The sequence below is a fragment of the Delphinapterus leucas genome, chromosome 1 (genome assembly GCF_059928025.1).
Source record: "Delphinapterus leucas isolate spDelLeu-1000000601 "Yukka" chromosome 1, BTC_Dleu_Yukka2, whole genome shotgun sequence".
Classification (NCBI taxonomy): domain Eukaryota; kingdom Metazoa; phylum Chordata; class Mammalia; order Artiodactyla; family Monodontidae; genus Delphinapterus; species Delphinapterus leucas.
The window spans coordinates 39,593,490-39,612,125 of NC_143129.1; the positions used below are offsets into that span (position 1 = coordinate 39,593,490).

Below are 18,636 nucleotides of genomic sequence, written 5' to 3' on the forward strand. Positions count from 1 at the left end.
ACGCGGGTTCGTGTCCCGGTCCGGAAAGATCCCACATGCCGCGGAGCAGCTGGGCCCATGAGCCATGGCCGCTGAGCCTGCGCGTCCGGAGCCTATGCTCCGCTGACAGGAGAGGCCACAACAGTGAGAGGCCCGCCTACTGCAAAAAAAAAAAAAAAAAAAAAAGGTAGGGGAGGTGAATCTCTGGCATAGGCCTTGCCTGTCCATGGCCTCCCCTGGTCCCAGTTCCTGAGCCCCAGGAATCTCTTGCCCCTCTCCAGCACACAAGTCCCCCCAAGCGCTACCCACCAGGCAGCTTGTCCTTTTAAGTCACTGACCCCCCCAATACTTGGCCTTGGCTGCTGTTAGCCTGGCCTCACCCAGTAGCCATGCAGTTCCACTCCACTCTTCCTGGTAGCAGGCCGGAAGGATGTCCTGCTCCGGGTCAGCCAAGGACACTGAACCCTGGGGGAGACCACGGATTCTCTCTTACCAAGGTCAAAGGAGAAACCCCACTCAGGATGCAGGGCCCTAAGAGGGAACTGAGAAATGAGATCCTCTTTGAGATGGCCTCAGTGTCCAGAATCCCCAAACCACAGGGAAAGGGATACTGAGATGGGGGCACTGGGAAGCAGGCAGTGACCCTGACAGTGCTAGATCACTGGGGATCCCAGCCAGGGCTCCCCTCAACCTGGTCACTCCCTAGACCTGTCATAGTGGTAGTTCCAGTGCCCTGGTCTAGACTCCCCAGTCCTATTGCCCGCCCCACCTGACTCTTAGGGCCTGAAAAGCCATGGGTGCAGCTGGGGGCACTTTTCTCTTCCTCCTGCTTTCTCTCTCCTCTTTCCACCCCAACTCAAGATCCTCAAGAAACCTTCCCTGGTCAACCCTTTCAAACTGTCCTTTCTTCTTTTACTCTCTCAGTGTCTCCCAAACACTCTGATGCTGCGTGGGTGACATGACTGATTAAAATGGGGGTGCCGGTGTCTGGGGCACAAGAGCAACACGTTCGCCTTGGATGGTGTTAAAACAACTGTTCTGCATCTCTGCACGTGGAGGGGTTAAGAAGATTTATTTTCTAAATAGGAAGTGACCTAGGGGATGGGGGAGTAGACGAGGGGTCGTGTCAGTTTCTGTGTTGCCCTGTATATGCCCTAATGCCTTTCTCCCATTTCCTATGTCCCACTCGCACGGGAAGGACCCAAGGGAGACAGAGCCCAACTCTATACCCAGCATGGGGACACTCAGCAGAAGAGTGGACTAGCTGCCCACCTGGCTCAGTGTAGCACACTCACATCCCACCAGCCCCACCTTCATGGGGCCCTTGCCCATGTGACCCTCAGTCGGGGTCTACCAGGGTAGCAACAGTCAGAGGCCATTCTCAGCAGGGATTAGCTGCATGCCTGCAGCTGGATGAGAGCAGCCAGAATATGACTGAATGTGCAGGCATAACGGAACTAACCATCCTTAGCTACCTTGCTGAAATACCACTGCTATGTATGGAAACTCCATTACAAAGTCTGTCAAATTAATTCTACACGGATATGTCCACTGTCGTGCCTGGAGTCAGGGTATCACGCTTTGTTTTGGTGAAAAGAAAGAGAAGGTAGGTTGGTGGGGGGGGGGGGATGTTCAGAGAGGGAGGCTAAGTGAATACGAGCATCACAGAAAGAGGAGGAAGGAAACAGACCTCCCCCACCCACCCCAGCACTTTGTGCCAGGTATTGTCTTGTTTAATCCTCATGACAATCCTTAACTGTGCATATTATTATCCTTATTTTATGAAAACAGAAAAGGAATTGAGTAATTTGCCCAAGGTCACACAAGTAGTAAAAGATACTGAGTCAAACTGTTGTAAATCATCTACACTTCAATAAGCAAATAATAAAATAAATAACATTTAAAATTAGAATAAATAAATAAAAGTTAAACTGAATCTTGTTTGAGGCCAAAATTGTTTGAGGTCTTTTTCCTGTCCTGCCACGGAGACCCAGGCATACTGCATTTCATCAAATTTCAAGATATTGGTGACTATTCTGGTATACCCCCAAGCTCTCCCCAAACACCAACACACTGTGTCACTGTCTCAAGCCACTGAAAACAACAAGCAAATAAATAAATAAGCAATCAAGCAAACAAACCCTAAACACCAGACCCACAGTTTTGCAGATAAGAGAACCAAAGACCGCGGGGGGGGGGGGGGGGGGGTGGAATGACTTGCCTGAAGTCACACAGGTAGTCAGTGGCAGAAGTGGAACGGGAAGCAGGTCTCAGACCCCCACTCAAGTGCTCTTTCCAGACTGAACCACAACCAATCTTGTCCGTTCCCAAAATCCTCCAGGGAAGAAAGTCCCTCAGCCTTTCTGTTCTAACCTCTCTCAAATTGGTCCGTTCCTTTCCAAGATTCTGATTACTTTCATTAAGTGAAATAACCTATCGAAAGCACATCTTAAGCACCAAAAAATTATTATTCCTTTCTGTTACCTGACCATTAGAATAGCGTCCTAGCTAGCCTCTCTGCCTCCCCTGCCGACTCCTTGAGGTATCTGCACTCCAGTGCCAGGGAATCCTGCAGCGCAGCTCTGATCATGTCATTCTTCCAATGAAAAACTTTGTCTCTCCCCTTCCTTATCAGGTACTCAAGACCTCCCACACTGAGTCCCAGCCCAGTCCCCTGCATGCCCCCCAAAACGCTGATGGTTATTAACCATTCTCCAGTTTTGTTTTCCCACAAAACTTCACTCATGCTAGTGCCCTCTACAAATACCTGCTCTTACATTAGAGCCTTCTTTCATCTCCTACGACTGAAAGTGACTTTGCTCTCTTTCAGACATCTGTAAAATTTTTAATGCATCCCACTGCATTTATAGTGTTTTGTATTACCCCACTGGTGATTAGAATGAAAACAACCTATCCATGTAGGTACCTTATAGTTACAAAGCACTGTATAGATATAAGTCCACCAATTTTAAGAAAAAAATTACCTCCTATTTATCTTTGTCTTCCTCACGATGCTCAATACAATGTTTTACACATGGCACAGAGCTGTTAAATACTGTGTTCTGAGGGTGGTCTGACCAACCCAGAGGAGAGTTATCACTTCCCCGTTGTAGCATCAGAGATTCTGAAGCTGAATGAGGAAGGCAAAATTGTCATTGGTTTTTCCAGGTCGATACTCCATAGCATTTATTAGATTCTCAGAATTTAGAGACTCCCCAAATATTAAGCACTCCAGTCCTAGCTTCTATACCTTTATGAAATGCTGCCCAAGATTACACCAACTCTTGGGGCAGCCACAGGACAAGTGACTCATACTGAGCTTATAGAATTACCGCACTACGTAAAGAAACTCATCCGTTCACTTGCATCTCTTGGAGTACAATGTGGGTACCTCAAGGTCAGGGGCCATACTGAACTCAAGTTTGTATCCCTAGGGTTTAGCACAAACCTGCTATTGGAAGATGATAAAATAATTGTGGCCACCACCATTTACTGAGTCCTTCCCATGTACCACGCACTGTTCCAGGTAGTTCGTTTTGTCTGTCCTCTTCACTGCGGTGCACTGAGGAGAGCGTCAGGTTCACCATGTACATTCAATGCATAACGGGTGATGGATGGATGAATAAAAGGTAAGATGCAAACTCCTTCAATGCCTCTGGCCAAATTAAACTACTTTCCCTCCAACTCTTTCACCACTCGCTTCATCCCCCACCCCACCCCAATGCCTACTCATTGTTCAGATATCAGCTAACATTTCACTTCTTCCAGGAGGTCTGACCACCCTAAATGCCCCGCTTACAAGTTCTCAAAGCACCCCATACTACCCCACCCCCTACACCCAGCCTACTCACTTGTCTATGTTCCCAACCCAGCAATGTGTTCTGGAAGGCTGTGTGTCCTAGTCACTGAAAGCACCTGAACCCATAAGTAAGCACTCAAAAGACATCTGTTGAATGAACGGATGAGCTCTTTTCAAACATTATCTGACAGACTTTCATTACTCTTGTGATCATTTCTTCCACAGACGACTTTAAGAAGAACACTTGCTGCTGTCACCTGGCTCTTGGGGAAGTCCCATCTCATGCAGAACTTGGGCCTCATTGACATTTTTTCCTCACAGGTCCCTCCAGTGTAGCACAGAAGGGACACAGGTTCTAGAGGTATCCTGACCTACACTCCAACTTTGGCTCTTCTTTCATTAGTTGTATAATCTCAGCCATGTTTCTTAATCTTGGTTTGAATCCAAACCTAAGCTTAACCTCAGTTCTCCCATCTGCAAATGGGGATGAGACAATTTCATTATCATCCATTTCCTCCAAGGATTGGGGGCAGCGGTGTGGAATTAAGATAAAATTTGAAAAGCTATGGGTAGACAGACACTCAGTGCTGGTGGCTATTCTTCTTTATCACATGCTCTTGCCTTTCTCGGTAGTTGAACTTTTCCTCAAGTGGCTCCTTTTTGCCTTCCTTGTTGGGACCATCTACAACAGCATAATCAAAATTGTACTTCAGAGAATTGCCAACCCTTTGGAACCACTCTATCTTTCAAAGTCTCTTGTCAGGGAACTGTATCCATCTTTTCTCTTAATAGAAAGAAAGGAAGGAAGGAAGGAAGGAAGGAAGGAAGGAAGGAAGGAAGGAAGGAAGGAAGGGAGGGAGGGAGGGAGGGAGGGAGGGAGGGAGGGAGGAAGGGAGGAAGGGAGGGAGGAAGAAAAGAAAGAAAGAAAGAAAAAGAAAGAGAGAGGGAGGGAGGGAGGAAGGAAGAAATCTGCCTTCTTGAATTCTAAAGTGAAAATCTGACATCCTGGTTATAATATTTTGGGGAAAATATAGTTGCCTTCTCCTAGGTTCCCATAATATCCAATTTGCAAAAAATCTCTCCATTTTGGGTCAGAATTAAATGCGCTGTAATAGTGCTCCTAGTACTTTAACTTCTTTTACCCTTTGGAAGACACAACAGCATGGCAAGTCAGGAATGTGACAGACACTCTGGTTTCAGAAAAGTGTGGCTCTCAGAGATGTTTCAACAGTGGCAGGGCTCCATCATTACTCCTCTCTGGGTTCTAGGTTAATTTGGACCTGAGACGGGAAGAGCTCATATCTATTTCTTCGCCCTAGCAAAGCAAACTGTACTATTTCCTCAAAATGGAATCTCCTTGGCTCTCTAGTCTTTTCCCCTCACTCTGTGCCTTCTGGTTTGCTATCAAGGGTACCAAGTAGACTAAGATAGAAAGAGAGAAAAAACTTGGCAGGAGAGGTTGCCTCCATGCAAGCTTATTCCTGGTGGGCCTGGGGAACATGTGTGAACAGCTCTCATGCCTGGCACCCACCTCCACTGTGGGGAGGATACAGAAAGAGAAGCTAACCTGTAAGACAGGATCCACGGGCCAGAGACTTAGAAGGAGGCACAAAGCATCATGGGAAGAACTGCCAAGGAGAAAAGAAACCACTGCCCAGGAGATTAGTCTCGCAGTGACTAGGGATGGCTAGGGTTCAGAGAGAAAGGTCCAGGAGGAAGGGAGTTGAACAATGTTTTCGAGAAAGAAGAGTGGCAGGTGTGAAAGTTAAGGAGGAAGGAAAAGAGTTTCCAAAGGGGCAAATGATTTTTGGCTTCTCTCTGAAACACTATGAAGCCTCTGCTAGGTAAGACTACACCTACTACAGGAAGTTCTCAAGAAGAGGAAGGATGAATTGCTAAAGACCCCTTGTCATAGATTCTGTATTCTGCCTTAGGGCTATTGGGAGCCCCTCTCCTCTTCCTTCTCCATACCTCAAGAGCCTCTGCCCCAACACGGGTGTCCTGTGTCCTTAATCTGTTTAACAAAATCAAGATTTGAGGACAGTGAATTCCATCACCATGAGAGAAGAGAATTTCCCAACAATGATAGGGTCAACTGATAGGCCACTGATAGGTACATTCTAAAGTGCCAAAGGATAGATCCTTTCATTAGTAGTAAAGTGATCTGTGGGGCAAGTAATCATGTGACCTTGGGAGAGTCATTTCTTTGCAGGAAAATGACTTTCCAATTCTAAAGCTATATGTGATCATAGGAAATGCAAGAATTAAGGAGGAACTATGCTGGACCTGCTATGCTGGGTGGAGGAAATTTGTCCTCCAGGGCCTCTGTTATCTAAGGTATGTCCCAGTCTGGTGACATTTCACAAGCATTCAAATCAAGGAATCCCGTATGAATGAATTCTGTAACTCTGCTTCCCCTCTTTGTTCTCCCAAGACCCAATATCTCCCTGAGAGTGGCACCCAGGTTGTGAGCACAGGGTCTGGAGTGGGATTGCCTGCTTTGAATCTCTTCTCTGTCATTTACTAGCTGGCTGACATCAGTAAGTGTCAGCTATTATATTATTTGCCAACTCAGTACTACCCTGTCTATAGACAGTAGCCAACCTTTGGGGGTGTATGTCTCCCCCTGATTTCCTACAAATATCATTAAGCAGATTTCCCTTCTCTCCCAGTTCCCATTCTACCAACCCTTTAAAGAGAAATACCCAAAGAATAGTTACCTTGGCCTTGTCACATCACTCTTCCCTTAGTCAGAAAAGAAAGGTTCCGGAACATTCTCTATTTCATATCCCTTTCCTCCCACCCCTCGCCCCATCCCCACCAACTTTCCCTCCCTCATTATTGAGACTAAACTCATGATAAATAACCTACATTTGTATAGTACTCTGCAGTTTTCAGAGTGCTTTTGCATACATGATTTTATTCAGTTCATGGTAAGCAGTGTATTTCATCCTTAAAACAATCCTATGAGCCAAGGGTATATTTTTCACCATTTTACAGATATGCAAACTGAGCCTTAGGTTCACAAGTTGTCCATGCCCACACAGCTAGGAAGCCAGGCCTCCTGACGCTGAACCCATCCACTGTTTTCTCTACTATTTCGCATTATCATGTCCAAGTTCACATCCTGGGAACAGGAGGAGGCTGAAGTTTATGGCCAGTTACAAACCCCTAAAGGGAACAGAGATCCCTCATTTTTATTCCTGCTGGCTAGCAGGGCTGTCCAGGCTGAATGACCATACACATGAGATGCCTGCAAAGGGCCAGGCCTAGGTGGGGTGGGGCCACCACAGAGAGGAGACCAAAGGCCCACAAGGGTGTGGGGTATCTGCTAGAGCACCACTACATCATGTCCATGGAATACATAGGTATTCCAGGACAATCCCAAAGGAGAACCCCAGGGAAAAGCCTGAGGACCCAGATAAACTGAACCTTCCTCACCCCAGCACACCCTGTGGGCCTCCCTCACCAATGCTTCCAGGGAGAGGGAAATGGACAAGCTCCCTTCTGGCCAGGGCTGAGAGTCTGATCAGATTCAGACACACACACCCATGCACACTCAGCAGTAAATTCAGAGCCATGGAAATCAAACCTTGGCTCACCCAAAGGCCAAAGGAGAAGCAGCCACAGCTTCAGTCCAGGGTTCCGGCTCAGAGCCACCATCTCCTCAGATGCTGGCGGCCAGGCAGAGCTATAAACTGTGCCTCGACTTAATTTTTCCATGGACACAACCCCAGATGGGACCGCCAAGCTCTGAAGAAGCTTCAGTTCTGAAGCATCATAACCTCTCTGTTCTGGGATCCAAAGCTAGAACTGGGGAGGGAGGAGTATTTGGAGATCAGGTTTGCCACGCCCTGGACCATTTCTCTTCCAAAATCTTTCCAAGGCCTAGTGCAGCAATACAGTAAGTTTTCATTCAGCGACAGATATAGAGTTGGAATTCAGTGCAAATTACTTACATCTGCTTGGCCACAACCCAGACAGTCAGGTAGTTTAGAGAGAGAAGGAGGGGCATGTTGGCCCACTTCTGGGACCCTGGGTAGTTGTGTGCTAAGGAATCTGGGCCATGCTGGGTCCAGCCTGCACAGGGTACAAAATTCTCCAACAGAATTGAGAAAAAACATCAGGGCAGCCGAGACAATAGAGATTCCACCCCAGGCACGACTGGTGGGACTGGGGCAGGGAAGCCACAAAGACCCCACAAGGGGTTGGAGATGGAGAGAAAGGTTGGCCTGAAGGGGTACGAGCAATGGCAGATTCTTCACACACGCCCCTCAGCCAACTAGGGTGTGTGCACTAACCTCATACATTTGGTAACCTCTTCCCATGAACCAGGAACCTGCCAAGCCCCTGGGCTTCCCACCCTACCCCACCCCATCCCAGCTTGGCAGCCTCCCTTGGGCTTCCTGCTGCTGCGACTGCTCCCCAACATCAAAGCCACCGATGTCGGAGCTGAAAACGAGAGACAAGTACAGGCCAGGAGAGCAGCGCCTCCCCCAAGGCTCCGGAACTCAGGCCTGGGGGCCCCTCTCCCTCTCCCAAGCTTTCTCCTTTTGCTGCAGTATCCTTATAAGGGAGAAGCCAATTCTACTATCCATCTGGCTAAAAAAAATGTATATATTTCCCAGGCTAGATGCTGACTTTCCACCCACTTTAAGAGAAAGCACCCCACCACCACCCTCACTCCAGGGCAGGTTTTGCTTTTTATTTCTCATTTTAAACAAACAAACAAATACCAAAACCACTGGCTGGTTCAGGTCGCCTTGCAGCAGCTGGGAGCCAGGAAGTGTGTTTAGAAGAAAAGGGGTGGGGAAGAGTGTGCCCTGGGTCCGAGACGCCCCGAAACCTCTGGAGCGGGCAGGCAGTGGGGGCTGGCAACCTGCTTGGCGCCAGGGCTGGAGCTCCGTTCCCACCGCGTCTGCGTCCCGCCACCGGGAACCTTCGGTTCCTTCCATTGTTGCCCCTCGGCTGTTGCCATGTTGGAGGGAGAGCCCCTGACCTCCGCTCGCTCCACTCTGCGGGAAATCTGCAGACCCCGGGTCGGTGCTCCCAGATGGGTGCGCGTCTTACCTGTGCTCACTGCGGGTTTCCTGCAAAACCCGACGTGTCGTGTGCTCGGCGACCTGGGCTGCTGGCTCCACGGCTCCGGGCGGCTCCGGCACCCACGCGAGGCGGCCGCGCACCGCCTCCTCCCGGGCCGCTCCCCCTCCGGGCTGCACGCGGCGGGCGCCGGCCCCAGGGTTCCCGGGGCGGCAAAGAGACAGGACAGGTCGCGAGGACCAGCTCGCAGCGGCGGGGGGCGGGGGCGGGGAGTCCTCTAGGCCGAGAGCGTGAGCGAGCCCGCAATCAGGCAACCCCAGGTGAGACAATAGCGGGAGCAGCGGGCGAGAGGCGAGAAGCCATCTCCCGGAGACCTGGCGCACTGCACGGCGACGTGAGGCTCGGCCAGACCCGGCGCGGACAGGCAGCCGCCAGCCGCGGCTCCAGCCCGCAGCGCCCACTGCGCCGCGAGCGGGAGGATGGGGCGGGTCCTGGAACCCTGACCTCCCTCCCCTCCCTCCCCTCCCATCCCCTCCCCTCCCCTCCCGTCCCCTCCCTTCCCCTCCCCTCCCCTCCCCTCCCTCCCCTCTCCTCTCCTCCCCTCTCCTCTCCTCTCCTCTCCTTTCCTCCTCTCCCTCCCTCCCTCCTTCCTCCCTCCTCTTCCAGTACATGGGGGAAGAGAAAAGCGCTGGCGTCAAGTTGTGCTTCGGGAATCCAAGAGCCAAGATTTCCACTTCCCACTTGCGTGAGGGTTTTTGCAGATGGTCGTTACTTTTCCCTGCTGGGACCCCTTTGCTCTGTGTCAGATGAATGCCAAATCATTCTACTGGAAATGACAGAGTTTTGAGGTCCATTTATCGGTTTGCGGAATTTCCCCCCATCATTAAGATAGAGATGCCGGAAAGAACCCCTACCTTGAGGATGGAGGTGGCGGTGGGGGGAAGCTGTCTCGGCGCTTTGCACATTCAAACTCATTCGTTTTTCTATTCGCCCTAGTGGGTCTTCTGACCCGAGCCCCAGAAAATAGCAATCTACAACCTGAGGGGGGAGCAGCGGTAGTAGGTCCTTCAACCCAACTATCGCAGGGGAAAAAAATCTTTCATAGTGTGTTATATTTAAAATTTTGACTCAGTACCTTTGTTTGAGCAGTGGTCTCTAGAAGAATTTTCCTAAGGGCTCCACCCAAAGAAACAAATAATTGGCCAGATCCTCATTTGCATTTGGTTTGCATAAAAACTATGATCTCTGATCTCAAAGTACATTTTCCTCAAAACTTGAATCTTGTTCTCCCCCAGGGCCCTCCTTCTTTCTTTCTTGCCAGACTATGATCAACACCTGGTTCTCAGCCTCCCTCCCCTGCAGTCCCCTTCAGGTATCTAAGGCTCAAGACTCCCAGCCTCTGATCAGATACCCAGGACTCTGCAGCCAGGGTTCCCAGGGAAACATCTGCAAACCTGCCCCTTCTACAGCTTCTCTGCAAAGCTGCCCCTAGTAGCTTTTAAATATTTGTTAAAAGCTATTATTCCAGCCCGTTTTGGGTTCACTGGAGTTTTGTGGGTTTTTTCTTTTTTAAGGGTGTCGGAAAGGCCTTTTTAAAAAGATCAGGGGCCTTTTAAAATGTCCTCACTAATATGAGACTTCAACAAACCCAACACAAGTCTTAGATTCATAGACTTATAGAATTGGAAGAGACTCCAGAGCTCAAAGGAGGATAAATATTTGTAAGGAAGGGAATTTGAATAACCAGAGGAAGTCCTATGTAGGGGAAGAAAGCAATATAAAAAGTGAGTTCATTATTCAGAAGGATCTCTTGGGATAGATATTGTTCTGTTCTCATATAAGGTGAAATCTGGGCAAATGCAAAGGACCCTTAATTGCAGGCAACCTTGAATGAGGCAATGGGAGGAGAAGCTCATGAAAGGAGATGTGACAGAGGCTCCTGTTTCTTTTCTACCCACTGTGCCGTGACCTTGGGTAGTCCAATTCACCCTCTGAGCATCAATAGTTCCATCAGCTTCGCTTACCACTCAGGGCTGTTGTGAAGATCAAAGGAGAGAACGTAATGGACCATCTTGATGACCGCAGGCAGCATGCTCTGCATGTAGCATGATGTCTACATGATGCTATTCCTGATCCTCAAGAGCCACAGGGGATAAAAACATGCATTCATTCACTCACTCATTCACTGCTTGATCACAACACAACTATTTGTGACAGCTTACTGCGTGCCTGTCATCAGGCTAAGCTCAGAAGCCTAAGAGAACAGAGTAGCATAGAGCCACCAATGCTCCAAATTTGCTGGAGTGAAGAGTCTTCAGGGAAGAGCTAACAGGAAACAGGCCTGCCTGGGTCACTGGGGGATCATATTAAAGGCTTTATAAAGCATTTTGGTAGGGAGAAAAGTTTGTGTTGTAAGAGCAACCAAGGCATATCAAAAAGTTTAGGTTTGTCCTGTAGGCCACAGAGAACCCAGGGTGTAGACTGGGAGTGATGTGGTCAGTGACGTGCATATTACACAGGAGGACTTGGAAGACACACTGCATGTCTTTCTTCCTTTTGCCCCTGTAGATCCACTCTTGGCCCTCTGGCTTCCTAAAAGGGGTGGGCCAGTGGGGAGCCACCGCAGGAGAGTGGGAGGAGGGAGGTCAAAGAGGTCTGGATATTTCTTCCTCAGGATCCTTCTCTTTGGGTTCACTGTGGGCTGGCTGCCACCCTCAACCAAAGATCACAGCTTCCCTCCAGGTGCTTCCCCCTCCCTCTCAGCCCCTCTCCCTCCCTCTTCCTTTTCCTCTTCTCTCTTTAATTTACATAATCACTTACTCCCTTCCTTTGACTTTCAATCCAGGGAGTGGAAACTCCTTTTCCTGCTGGTCCCTGGGTACTGCACACTGTTCCTTGTGGTTGTGCCATACCCTGCCAGCCCTTTGTAAATTGTTTCTTCAAATTGGAGTATGCCATTGGCATCCTGCTAGGTTAGGAGTACTGGCTTGGAGCTCGACAGGGAGGCCCTGTCTACATTCAGAGTGCAAGATCAGAGAATCTCAAAGCTGGGGCAGGGGGGGTGAGAAGGAAAGGACAGATACAAGAGAGAGTCAGGAAGTCAAAAATCAATACTATTTGATAATGTATTGAACGTAGGGATCATCAGAGAGGGGGAGGAATGTAGAATTACTCCCCACTTGATGCCTTAGGAGTTGGTGGTAGGTGGTGCCATTTACTACGTGAGGGACTGTAGTAAGACAGGGCCCAGGTGTGGGGTGAGCAACCATGACTTTAATTTTGGACATGTTGGATTTGCAGTGTCTCTAGAATATTTAGGTGGGGATGTCTAGCTGACTTTGGATTTATGAAACTAAATTGAAAGTAAAGGTGTGGACAAGTGATATCAATTTTGGACTCTTCAGTTCACAGATGATCCATAAAGTTATGGGCATATATGAGATCACCCAGGTGGGCATATAGAAGAAGGAAGAGGCCTGCAAAAGAGATCATCAAGAAGAAACAGCCAGGTTGATAGCAGGAAGAAATGAGACCTCAGAGAGTCAGAAAGGAGGATAGAAGAAAGTGTCGGGAAAGAGGGATGGGGAAACAAGTGCAGCAGAGACATCCAGGAGGGCAGGGCTGAAAATGCCCTTTGGAATGACAAGGAAGTCAGTGTCTGAGCTCTCGGTGCTGTGCGAGATTCTTGAGTTGCTACCCTTGCTGTGTTCTCAGAGAGGACGGTAGTGGAAGAGAGCTTGGAAAGCCCACCAGAAACCCAGGCTGCTCTCAGTTTGGAGTTATTAGGCCAAAAACACAAAAGGAGACTTTTCAGAACAACTCCTCTGTACCACGCATCCTCCCAGTACCTTGTAATGGTCTCAAACTTCAAAGACTCTATACAGTGATGGTGAACGACTGGGTCTCTGAATAGGCAGTTACATTAGGCATTGGTTTGGGGACCCCTTTCTTCCTCCCTTTCCCAGCTCTGATACAGAGGTGCTGGCGATTTTCAAAGACCGTTGAGTCTGATGAGTAGGAGAGCAAAGAGCGTCGCTTTAAAAATTAGTGGGAGAAATTTAGCTTGCGGGGGGTGCGGGGTGGGGGGCGTGGTTCCGCAAATATAGAATCTGTGAGTTTAGACTGCCCTCTGGTGGGAGAATTAAGTTCAATAGTCAATGTGAACGAGAAGCTTGATGAAGCCCTCCGGGAAGATTTCATGCTAAAAAGGAACGAGGTAGCGCTACTTGGTGGCGTTTTGTAGTGCAACATAGCAAAAGCAGATTCAGTTCATGCTACCTCAGGTGGGACTTTACAAAGTTAACAAGTCAAATTTCAATTAGACTTTCAAACTTTGCCGTTGCCTATATGATAAAATTATTCTCTTTCGCCTGAAATAAACCCGTCAGCTGTCTCTAACCCCTCACTTCCTCTCTACCTCCCTCCATTCCAGCCAGACTAATTTATTCACCATTCCCTAAACACAATTTTCATTCATTTTCCTTCCAGACTTATTGTTTTCCTTCCCACTGTGTCTAGCTCACTGCTGTGGAAATAGGTACTCAATAAGCAATTCATGAGTTAATCTCAGTGTATTTAAACAAATGCTTTATTATCCTGGAGGAAAGGGAATATGATGTAACAAAGCCATTGGGCAGGAAAAAAACAACAACTTTATTTCTGCCCCTTTAGGACGCTGGACAGACACCATTTCCCTTTCTTAAAAAAAAGTTAGGTATAATACATTTCCACATCTCATTCAAACAAACGGAGCAAAAAGTTTTTCTGTATCTAACACATGAGGGCTCAAGAAATGTCTGAATAAATGTCTGTCTGGCTCATTACAATTTCCTCTGCATACCTCTGACAGTTACTTGTTGAAACTCAACTCCGATCCTGAAAACTTAAGGACCCCTGTCCTCATTTTATACCTACTGCCTTTCTGTCCATTCTCATCTCCTGCCACTTCCTGCACTTGAATTCTTATTACTGCATTTATTACTTTGTTAAAATTAGTTGCTTAAATGTCTGCCTTCTTGCCTAGACTGTGAACAGGATCCGTGTCCTATATATCTCTGACTCTAGAGCCAGCACAGAACCTAAGCCATAATAGATGATCAACAAATGTTTGTTCAATTAAATTGTTCTTTCCTGTTGCATTTTGAGTCTATTCCTTCTAATCTTATTCACAGTGGGAAAAGTAACAGAGTAGTAAAATTTTAGATTTAGAAGGTATCTTACAGGTCATCTAATCAATTTCCCTCATTTTATAGATGTGGAAACCCAGACCTGTTTAGGATCACACAGTTTGATAGTCTTTGTTCTAAAAGAATCAGACAATTGTAGGAAACAAACTCCTACAACTGAGGCTGGGCAATTTTGTTCATTGTGTTCAGAAGCCTCAAGTTCCCAGAAACAAAAATGAATTCCCTTATCAGTCTTGAAATTTCATAGTCCTGTGTTCCACACCCTATGCGTCAGGGTTGATGAAGTTGATTTTAGGAAAAACTAGGCTGATCTGGAGATTTTTATTCTTAATACTCCATGTTGCTGGTACACATGTACATGTTCCACTGGTACACTCTTATACTTCTTTAGAAGGATTCACCTTGTGAGTCTGACCTGAAAACTGCAACTTGTTGGGAAGAGGGAGAAAGGCAAAAATTGAATCAAAATCTAAATTAAAGGTCTAAACTCTCTTTCTCTCAATCTAAATTCACACCCACCTTTCCACAGTCACTTCTGTTTTCCTATATTAGCTCCTCTATTCATGAATCAAATGTATCTTTCCTTCTTTTGTGCTAAGGAATGCTTGTTTAACAGCTACATCACCTAGTGAAGGGAAATATATTGTTCATTAACAATATGGGAAAAATACTGTAATCTGGTTCAGTAGAATATAACTAAAATTAAGAAGTCCTATCAGGGAAGTAATATATGGCAGACAGAAGAATTGTAGTAAAAAGAGGTTGCAGCTGTCTGAATTTTTAATGTTCGTCTTGGTTGCCCATCTCTGTAATTTAGTACCGCTTGGTTTTAGAGAGCTTAGTAAATATTGGAAATTTACAAAACACGAACTATGAAAGAACTTGAAGAAAACATGTATTAAGTAAATGGAGAAAAATATAGAAAAGTGAATGTTTTTCTTCATCTTGCTGAAAAAAATACTAATTAAAACCTAAATTTAATCTATGTGAGAAGAAATTTATTAGAATACTATCAAGTAAAACGAAGAGAGAGAGTTTCAAGAAGGTGCCCGGATAGCTCAGTCGGTAGAGCATCAGACTTTTAATCTGAGGGTCCAGGGTTCAAGTCCCTGTTCGGGCGTTTATTCGTTTTCTTGTCCCTTTCTTAGCTTACTACAAATACGAAAGTCTCAATGCCACAGCGTACTTCTACCTTAAATAGAATTAATTTCATTTTTCACTGATTTCAGAGTATGCTAAATAAACATATTCTCACAGAAGAAAAAGAAGCGACTACCCCAAATCACTCAATTTCTTGGCGAGTATGGAGGTTTTGCATGATAGTTTCCCAGCGGGAAGGAATTTTTTTCCTTCAGGTTTCTAGTACTTGAGAAAAACAAAAAAACAAAAAACGATAAAACCGAAACGCCCGAACAGGGACTTGAACCCTGGACCCTCAGATTAAAAGTCTGATGCTCTACCGACTGAGCTATCCGGGCTCTCGTGAAAAGATATTCGTGCTACAGTATCTTACTTAAGAAGGAAGAACCTTGTGTAATCGATTCCTTCCGCCGGCATTTTGTGAAACTGTTTTAAACCCAATAAAGCTCTGTATTCATACGCCAAGAGAAACAAGAAGGCGTAAGTCATGCACCTTTCAACAGCCTTACCAGTTAACTCAAAATTGCGAGACACTTATGTGCCCAATAACCATTATTAGGTAGACTTCTTTGATTTGTAACCTCTCTAACAGGTCCAGGATTAACAGAACGGCGAGGTATGTCACTTTTGAAGACTTGTAGTGACACCAGATCTGTTATGCTATTGATAATAGGGTGGATATCAGTTCTAAAACCTACCCGACAATAACAACAAAAAATGAATCTCTCTAAGAGAGAATAGAGATGTGCTGTTCTGAAGTTATTGCATTGAACTGTGTAGTATAAAGTGGGAGAAAGGACCCTGCAGAGGGATAGCGGGATTGTCCTGTAGGTCCCTTAATGGAGTCCAAGTAATTTTACATGACGCAAACCCTGGAGTAGGTCACCCGCAATGGCCTTGAGGGCAGAAATCCTACTAAACCAGAGCGGAAAGCTGAACATGCCAGCAGAAAGACGTTTTATTGATCTTGGCATTGGAGGCTCTTCTGTTCCACAGCCACCAGTAATCTGAGCACTGCCCTTTGCTATGGGGTTGGCGCAGAGAATTACCCTCGGTGGGGCTTAGAGTGAGACATTAAAGTGTTTTCGTTAGCTGATGTTGCTTTGCCTTAATTCCATCTGCTTAACTCCAACTGCTTTAGAAGTGATTGCTCTGGTCCAGCAATTCCACTCATAGGAATTTTTCCTAAAGAAATAATCAGGGATGTGCAAAAAGACCTGATTACAAGAGAGAACGTCAAAGCATTTTAACTGGAAAAAATTGTAAATGACATAAATGGCTATATAAATTATGGTACAGCCTTAATAAGGAATGATATGCAGCCATTAATAATCATATATAAAATAACACAACTTGGGAGTAATTGTAAAATATTGTTAAGTTAGGAAATATTTCAAATAAAAAATTTAAGCAACAAGGATATATTGTACAGCACAGGAAATTATAGCCATTTTTTGGTAATAACTTTTAACAGAGTATAATCTCTAAAAACACTGAATCACTATGTCGTTCACCTGAAACTAATATAATATTGTATATCAACTATACTTCAATTTAAAAAATTTTAAAGTGTGCCTATATGTACACTGAAAAACTGAAAGGATAAATGCTCTACGTAAAGGCTGGGTTCTGAAGTTAGGTGCCCCTTTTTGAATCCTTATTGCCACTCTGTGATCTTGAGTAAGAGATTTCTCTGTCTCAGGACAATAAAATGATTGCAAGAATGAAATAAGATAGCTTACATAAATTGTTTAGAATAGTGTCTGACATGTAATAAGCATTCATGAAGTTACATAAAGAGTTAATAGCAAAGCTATAACAAGATCAGACTTCATGGATTCTGTTCTTTCTATCATTCTCTGACACTACCTAACCTTCAACAATTGCTAAACATATTTTTTTTAATTAATTTTTATTGAGGTAAAATTGACAGTTAACATCATGTTTCAGGGGCACAACCTAAAGATTTGATATTTGTATACACTGCAAAATGATCACCATAATACGTCTAGTTAACATCTGTCACCACACAGTTACAAAAATTTTTTTCTTGTAATAGAACTTTCAAGATCTACTCTCTTAGCAATACAAATATGTAGGACAGAATTGTTAACTATAGTCATGCTGTCTATAAGGCTTAACACATATTTGTACTTTTATTGAAGTATACTTGATTTACAATGTTGTGTTCGTTTCTGGTATACAGCAAAGTAATTCAGATATATATATACATACACACACACATACTTTTTCATATTCTTTTCCATTATGGTTTATTACAGGATATTGAATATCCCAGTGCTATACACTAGGATCTTGCTGTTTGTCTATTTTACATATAGTACTTTGTATCTGCTAATCCCGAACTCTTAATTTATCCCTCCAATCTCCTTCCCCTTTGGTAACCATAAGTTTGTTTTCTATGTCTGTGAGTCTCTTTCTGTTTTGTAAATAAGTTCATTCTATCATATTTTAGATTCTGCTTATAAATGATATCATATATTTGTCTTTCTCTTTCTGATTTACTTCACTTAGTATGATAATCTCTAGGTCCATCCATGTTGATGCAAATGGCATTATTTCATTCTTTTTATGGCTGAGTAGTATTCCATTGTATATATTTACCACATCTTCTCTATCCATTCACCTCTCGATCGACATTTAGGTTGCTTCCATGTCTTGGCTACCGTAAATAGTGCTGCTGTGAACATTGGGGTGCATGTATCTTTTCGAATTATAGTTTTCTCTGGATATGTGCCCAGGAGTGGGATTGCTGGGTCATATGGCAACTCTATTTTTAGTTTTTTAAGGAACTGCCATACTGTTTTCCATAGTGGCTGCACCAATTTACATTCCCACTAACAATGTAGGAGGGTTCCCTTTTTTCCACACCCTCTTCAGCATTTATTTGTAGACTTTTTATGATGGCCATCCTGAATGGTGTGAGGTGATACCTCATTGTAGTTTTGATTTGCATTTCTCTAATAATTAGCGAAGCTGAGCATCTTTTCATGTGCCTATTGGCCATCTGTATGTCTTCTTTGGAGAAATGTCTATTTAGTTCTTCGGCCCATTTTTTAAAAAATAAATTTATTTATTTAATTTATTTATTTATGGCCGCACTGGGTCTTCATTGTGGTGTGTGGGCTTTGTGTGTGGGCTTTTCTTGTTGCAGACCACGGGCTCTAGGCACGCAGGCTTCAGTAGTTGTGGCAAACGGGCTCAGTAGTTGTGGCTCGCGGGCTCTAGAGCGCAGGCTCAGTAGTCATGGCGCACTGGTTAGTTGCTCCGCGGCATGTGGGATCTTCCCAGCCCAGGGCTCGAACCCGTGTCCCCTACATTGGCAGGTGGATTCTTAACCACTGTCCCACCAGGGAAGCCCCTTCTGCCTAGTTTTTGATTGGGTTGGGTTTTTTTGTTATTGAGTTGTGTGGGCTGTTTGTATACTTTGGAATTTAATCCCTTGTCAGCCTCATCATTTGCAAATATTTT

The 18,636-nt window shown here is 45.4% G+C and overlaps 1 protein-coding gene and 2 non-coding genes across 8 annotated transcripts in view; 1 reads left to right on the plus strand and 2 right to left on the minus strand.

Moving 5' to 3' along the window:
* PIK3C2B (phosphatidylinositol-4-phosphate 3-kinase catalytic subunit type 2 beta) overlaps nt 1-9,322 on the minus strand; it is a 61,810-nt gene extending 52,488 nt beyond the window's left edge. For 4 of the 6 annotated variants that reach the window (XM_089908324.1, XM_089908323.1, XM_089908325.1 and 1 more), the window contains exon 1: nt 8,849-9,320. The gene's annotated coding sequence lies outside the window, so the exon portion shown is untranslated. Of the gene's footprint in view, nt 1-8,848 lie in introns of all 6 variants that reach the window. The other 2 variants (XM_089908326.1, XM_022593693.3) reach the window with 2 other exon arrangements.
* A 5,729-nt stretch (nt 9,323-15,051) lies between these two features.
* Nucleotides 15,052-15,124, plus strand: TRNAK-UUU (transfer RNA lysine (anticodon UUU)). The gene has a single exon. It is a non-coding gene; the product is annotated as a tRNA-Lys (tRNA).
* Nucleotides 15,125-15,409: 285 nt separating this feature from the next.
* Nucleotides 15,410-15,482, minus strand: TRNAK-UUU (transfer RNA lysine (anticodon UUU)). Its single transcript has one exon. It is a non-coding gene; the product is annotated as a tRNA-Lys (tRNA).
* Nucleotides 15,483-18,636: the final 3,154 nt, after the last annotated feature.